The following is a 7,250-nucleotide window of genomic DNA, read 5'->3' on the forward strand; positions in this document are numbered from 1 at the left end:
GAAAAATGTGTGAATATTATATTAAGCATTAAAATCATTCATTCATTCATTTTCTTGTCGGCTTAGTCCCTTTATTAATCCGGGGTCGCCACAGCGGAATGAACCGACAACTTATCCAGCAAGTTTTTACACAGTGGATGCCCTTCCAGCCGCAACCCATCTCTGGGAAACATCCACACACACACTCATACACTACGGACAATTTAGCCTACCCAATTCACCTGTACCACATGTCTTTGGACTGTGGGGGAAACCGGAGTTTCCGGAGGAAACCCACGCGAACGCAGGGAGAACATGCAAACTCCACACAGAAACGCCAACTGAGCCGAGGATCGAACCAGCGACCCAGGGACCTTCTTGCTGTGAGGCTACCCACTTCGTCGCCCCAGCATTAAATCAACAGATTAAAAATAAATAAATCACACAAAGCACTAGAACATACATATACAATAATAATTTAATTGTCTGAATTGCATATTGTTGGAAAAAAAATTTTTGTAACCATTAGCCGACTCAGAAAGAACCCAATTTTAAAATATTAATCTGGTGTCAAATGCTCAACAATGTCTGAATTCACATGTTCAAATGTAATTCATCTTTATTTTTATTGCACTTTTACAATGTAGATCAATGATGTCAAAGCAGCTTAACATAGATGTTCTTGTAAATTGAAGCTGCTTCAGTCCAGTTTTCAGAGTTGAAGTAGTAAATGTCACTGCTGAAAGTCCAAACACTGAACAGCAAATCCACCGATCCACCAATCGAAGCCAAGCGAGACGAGTGGCGACAGTGGCATGGAACAAACTTCACCAACTGACAAAAGTGTAGAAAAAAGTCCTTGAGAGATACCAGGCTCAGTTGGGCATGACCAGTTCTCCTCTAGCCAAACTTGTGCAAAGCCGCAGTCTAGGCACCGGAGGCTTGAAAGGTCACCACCCTATGGTGGTCAGGCTGGCCCACTGGATCAATGTGGAAACTCATCGATCATGTGTGTCTTTCAGGAATCAAGCTCTCACTCTCCACTCCTCAATGACCACCACAGCATCTGGTCAGGATTTGGCCCAGTCCAGGATTATGGTGACCTCTGGATTTGATGAAACAGACTAACATAAGCATAGAGGAAGCTTGTTTAAAATAATCATATACTGGTTAGTTATTTTGAAGCATGGCAGCTGGATTGGGCTAGTTTTCAGCTGGTACTGAGCAACTGGCTTCTGCCCATGACTAGCTCACTACCATGTTTAAAAGATAACTAACCAGAATATCCTGTTTATTTTTTCCCCAACAAGGTTTTACAAAAACATTGTAGCATTTGTGATAGGGTGAGTCACTGCAGGACAGATTAGACAATTTGTTTAATGTATTCCTAATAAACCAAAACAGACTGAATGCTGATTAAACTATTGAGAGTGTCTCACCTAATCCAAGTTCTCAGTTAGCTGGTGAAAGAAGGATAACACTCTGTTGTTCATGGTTGTCATTCTCTTCATTACTCTTCCTGCCTTCTTCTGGCTCACTCTTGTTGTTTCTGTGCATTTTGTTTCATCCTCTGGATTTATTTATACAAAAAAATATTTAGGCAACATGAAATGGGAAAAAGACATTTAATCCAGAGACAAATGCATGCATCCCAATACTAATTATTGTATTACAAAATGCCTGACCCATGACATACTTGAATCTGCTCAAAAATATAAACAAATGTAAAAAAACACTAAATGGTTTGATAAAACAGGGAAACAAATCTTTAATTTAGCTAGCAACTAAACATGTGACATATTTTGTATTAAAAGTAACGTTACTATATTGAGAAACAAACAGATGTACAGTGCTTACTGTTGTATGAGTTCCAGTTTGCACAAGCATGCTCCCAGTATTCTATATTAGGACCATAAAAAAGCCAAAAATACAGATAAGAATATGATGCTACAATTATTAACCTCCACACAACTTTAATTTGTTTACCTTGGTTGCTTACTACTCTTGCTTATTTTTAAGTATAAGGCTGTGCTGATCAAGATGTTCCTCCGAAATGCTGTTTTCTTCTTCAGACAAAACCTGTAAGCACTGCTGTGCCAGTGCCATATCTAAACAAAAAATATATATATAATGGTAACAACAATTATGTTAAACCACATGTCAAGAGTTGTGATAAAGAAAAAAAATCTGTCCGAAACCCAACAAAACAAATCTAAACAATAATAATAGCAAAAAGGTGGTTATCAGCATATTGTATAGATTTCCGTTAATGTAAGTAACGTTATTATAGGTTACGTCACAATGTTATTTTCTCAAGCTAACATTAGCTACTCTAAACCAGAGAAAAATAAGTTCACAACAGCTAATATATAGTATAAATCAATATAAGTTAAACGTTGCACGCTAAAATGAGTTTGAGTTCAATTCGGTGTTAACTTAGCTCAGTTTAGCCAACGTTACCATCTTAAGATCGCTTCAGCCAATGTCACCGAGCAAATGCAAGTTATAAAGGTGCTCAAATCAGCTCAAATTTTACCTGAATTATTTGTTGGTCTTTAATTCATAGTTTTCTGGGGGAAAACACTCTCCGTCTGACCGTTGTTGCTAGCTAATGTGTCCTCCAAAACTGTCTGCATCCCTCTGGTTCCCTCCTAAACCCAAACCCGCTGCAACACTGGTTCCCATGTAAATAAATAAAAAGATATGATGAGAACAATGGCTAACAGTCATAAACAGTCTTATTTAAAGTAATAGCAGTGTTAATGTAATAAACTAATTAAATGTAACATCTTAATGGATGTGATATTTCTCAAATGGGCGAAATAATTCTCGTCCACAAAACATTCTGTAAAATGAATCACTGCCTCAGCATACCATAGTAATGTTTGTTAAATCCAGCATGTTCATCAGGCACACTATTTAATTGTCCTCCAGAATTGCTCCAGGGTCCTCAGAGAAAATTTGGCAAATCCTGTGGTGCAGAGTTGTCGAATCCTCGCAAGGTGGCGTCAAAGAAGTTGTGGAAATACAGTATAATACACAAATTTTTACAAATACAGTAAATCGCTGTATATATTGTTCGACGTCACACTAAACTCCCATAATGCAACGGTAAATCCAGTTATTCACTGTAAAAGGAATTTGTAGTATTATACTGGGTGAAATACAGTAAATAACTGTTTAATTACAGAATTGTCTAACAGTGTGTATTAAAAGTTAGAAACATGGTTTGTGTTTAAGCTTGATGACATGATGATTCAAAATGTCACATGATGACATTTTTTTAAATAATCCAGATGGTTTCCCCTGTCATTTTCAATACTAATGTATTAAAACTTAATAGTTTTTCCCAAACTATTTATGAATCCACTCCCAAGTGTGTTACATATCTGTAGAAGTTTGGCTATTTTTTAGTTTGGCTGCAGCTGATCACTCACCCCATCACATGGGGAGATCGCTATTACACATGGGGAGTCACATGACCTGTATCCAGCAGAGGTTCTTTTGTTTGAAGGTGAGAAGATGTGTCTGTGTGTGTGTAAGTGGAGTGCCTTCTACACTCAATCTTTCACCAAAGAGTTTACCTATACACTGAGGGCGTACTCACACTATGCTATCCGAACCGTGCCCAGGCCTGTTTCCCGAATTGTTTGAGAAGTGTGAGTGCGCTGAATCGGGCTCAAGCACGGTTCACTTGGCCGGCCCGGGCCCGGTTGGAAGAGGTGGGCCTGAGTGCGGTTCACTTGGGCTTTGGCGCGGTAAACTTGTAGTGTGAGTGCAAAACGCGCCAAAGCCCGAAACTGAAAGCGACACGTGACTTTAAGGGACTGTTTCACATGGATTTATTAATCAATCTTACTGTTCAGTGAACGAAAACTGCTGTAGATTATTAATGACGCAAACTCCTCACTGCACGACAGCTGTGCACTTTCAGCAAACCTCCGCATTCCTCTAGCACAAGGGCTTTATGATTGTTTATGAGCGCCAAAAGTGGCGGATCTGTTCGACGAAATATCTGACTGCGTGTCACCGCATCCCTAAGGACTGCTTAGTGAAATATTTGACTGCATGTCACTGCATATCAAATGACTGAAATGATATAACTAGAGAAATCTCCATTGTGCTGAGCGAGAGCGCTTACTGAACAGCGCAGCATCGATGACGTAAGCGTGCCCATGCCCGATTGTAGTGTGAGTGAGGGCCGTCGGGGGAGACGGGAGGGGGGACAAGCGTGCTTTGGCCCGGTTCGAGGCAACTGTACATAGTGTGAGTACGGCCTGAAACAACATATAATGTAAAATTTATATGCTGTTGTCTGGACAGAGATCTGCATCTGAACAAAGTTTATCTTTTAAAAGATGTCAGTGTGCCTGGCACCATTTGTGGTCATAGAACTGCCTGAGAAAGGCTTGTTCCCAGCAGAGGACTTTAAAGAAGGGCACATTTTCAAATGACAGTTAGAATGATCATTCAATATATCTTATACATTGGGTCTGTGTTTAATTATTTGTTTAATTTAAAAGGCATAAATGAATATACTGAGCTTGATGACACAGACTATTTTTTGATAATGTTTACTGAGAAAATAAAATAACAGCACAGTGGAAGAGTGTCAATTTTGTCTCCACACCCTGTTCTAGATGTCAGTGTTTGTGCTTGAATATTAAATTTTATGTAAAAAGACAACATTGCAATGGAAAAATAAAATATTTAATTAAAGAGAAACGCTTTTTGAGATATGAAGAGAAAGGGAACCTTCATGTAAATGTTATAGAACTGTATTTTTCTACATGGTTTTTACTATAGTTAAAACAGCATTTAATAAAAGTTAAAAACATTGTTTGTGTTCAAGTTTAATTTGACTGAAAAGTCTGCTCACGTACAGGTAGGTAAGGGCCTATTCACACTATGCCATTCATACCGTGCCTAGGCCTGTTTCCAGGATCGTTGAATCGTGCTCAAGCACGGTTCACTTGGCCGGCCCGGGCCCGGTTGGAAGAGGTGGGCCTAAGTGCGATTCCCGAAACTGAAAACGAGACGTGACTTTTAAGGGACTGTTTCATATGGATTTATTACTCATTCTTACTTTTTAGTGAACGCAAACTGCTGTAGTTTATTAAAGACGCAAACCTCTCACTGCACGATAGCTGCACGCCTTCAGCAGACCTCCTCATTCCTGCACCACGAGAGCATTATGATTATGAGCGACAAAAGTGGCGGATCTGTTCGGCGAAAAATCTGACTGCGTTTCACCGCATCCCTAAGGACTGTTTGGCAAAATATTTGATTGCATATCACTGCATATCAAACAACTAACACGATATAACTAGAGAAATCTCCACTGTGCTGCTGAGTGAGAGCACTTCTCACTGAACAGCACAGCAGCGATGACGTGGTGTGAGTGCGAGCCGTCAGGGGAGACGGGAGGGGGGACAAGCGTGCTTTGGCCCGGTTCGAGGCAACTGTACCTAGTGTGAGTACGGCCTAAGTGTGACTTCCCCATCACCCAAGACACAAAGTCTGTGTGTGTGTGTGTGTGTGTGTGTGTGTAAGCGATTGTCTACTCACACCCCATCCCCCTATACCTGTTTGACTTGTGTCTCAGTACGCCATCCAGTGGAAATTTATAGTTTTGCAGTCTAACTAACTTTTAAAAGTAAAATGTATTCTATTTAATGTAATAAGTAGATGAATTAGTAAGATACAATCAAATATATCATATCATTTAAAAGTACAAATTTCCACCTTTCCATCAAGCCCACATATGTAACAGCACCTTATTGTATACAAATTTGGTAAATAATTTTTTTTGTGCATGTGCTGAAAGTACATGTTTTATGGTATTTATTTATAATTAAATATTTACGCTATTTTTAATAACTAACATCATTTAAGAAGAAACACTTACTGTTGGCTTTCAAATGAGCTCATAAAAAAGTCAGCGCACCACTATTGTTGCACAAAACCAGAAACCAACAGAAACAACCAAAATCCAACATACATTTGTCATCATCAGAAGTAGAAATATTGGATAAATGGATAAAAGTGTCATCTTTAGAATCTGAAAATGATAATAAATACACACATGTTGGGCATATGAATAAAAAAAATGGCAAATTGATTTTTTTTTTCATGTGCTGAGAGTGCATGTGTGATGTAATAATAATAATAATAATAATTAATAATTCCTTACATTCATATAGCGCTTTTCTGGGCACTCAAAGCCCTTTACACAATGGGGGAATCTCCTCATCCACCACCAGTGTGCAGCATCCACCTGGATGACGCAACGGCAGCCATTTTGCGCCAGACCGCACACCACACACCAGCTGATTGGTGGAGAGGAGACAGAGATCAAGCCAATTGGAATATGGGGATGGTTAGGAGGCCATGATGGACAGAGGCCAGTAGGCAGATTTGGCAGGATGCCGGGGTTAAACCCATACTCTTTTTCGAAGGACATCCTGGGATTTTTAACGACCACAGAGAGTCGGGACCTCGGTTTAACGTCTCATCCGAAAGACGGAGCACTTTATGTAGCACTTTATTCATAGCTCTGGCTTTTTATTTATACATTTTTTTTTAGCTTTTTTTAAAATGATTAAAATCAATAAAAAAACACTTATTTTTAGCTTTCCAATGAAGCTACGTTACTGTATTTTGTTCAGAATGGACAAAAAAGTCTGCTCACCAGTATTGTTGCATTAAACCAATAATCCAACTTTGAAATAACTTTCCCTTAACCATGTTCTACAATGTGCAGCTCGACTTTACATATTAACACATAAAACACCCATGGATACGGCCTTATTAAAGTTTAAAAGCAAAAGAAAAAATAACAATGATTATTTCACACTTTTGCCTAAATACTTAGGAAAAATACATAAGATTAATCTCGTTGATGTAACATAACTGGTAACACATATTGTAACATATATTCTGGAGGTAAACACTCCGTTTAACATTCCATGAAAACGGTTTGGGTTCAATTTCCAGGACAATTTAGAGCACTTGGAGACGAAAAGTCTGGCCTAAAAAAATCCCTGCTAACAAGTTAACGAGTTTAAGACACTTATGAATGATTAATCTACTTCACAAGAAGTAGCAATAATTCCCTTTTTCTAAATGAATAGATCATTACCTGTCAGGACACTGGCTTGATCTTTCTCTTCTACCTCTTCCTGCTTTTCATTCTTGCAGCGTGCACTCGGCTGATCATTATTACGAATCAGTGCGCACACGGCTTGCTGCACCTGTTACTGGTCTCCGTT

At 39.0% G+C, this 7,250-nt stretch overlaps 1 long non-coding RNA gene across 1 annotated transcript; it reads right to left on the bottom strand.

Moving 5' to 3' along the window:
* Positions 1-440: 440 nt before the first annotated feature.
* Positions 441-3,020, bottom strand: LOC141386257 (uncharacterized). Its single transcript, XR_012407930.1, has 5 exons — positions 2,516-3,020; positions 1,966-2,087; positions 1,837-1,878; positions 1,419-1,549; positions 441-1,084 (listed from the first exon to the last, which is right to left on the bottom strand). It is a non-coding gene; the product is annotated as an uncharacterized lncRNA (long non-coding RNA).
* Between the last annotated feature and the right edge of the window lie 4,230 nt (positions 3,021-7,250).

The sequence above is a fragment of the Danio rerio genome, chromosome 6, assembly GCF_049306965.1.
Source record: "Danio rerio strain Tuebingen ecotype United States chromosome 6, GRCz12tu, whole genome shotgun sequence".
Classification (NCBI taxonomy): domain Eukaryota; kingdom Metazoa; phylum Chordata; class Actinopteri; order Cypriniformes; family Danionidae; genus Danio; species Danio rerio.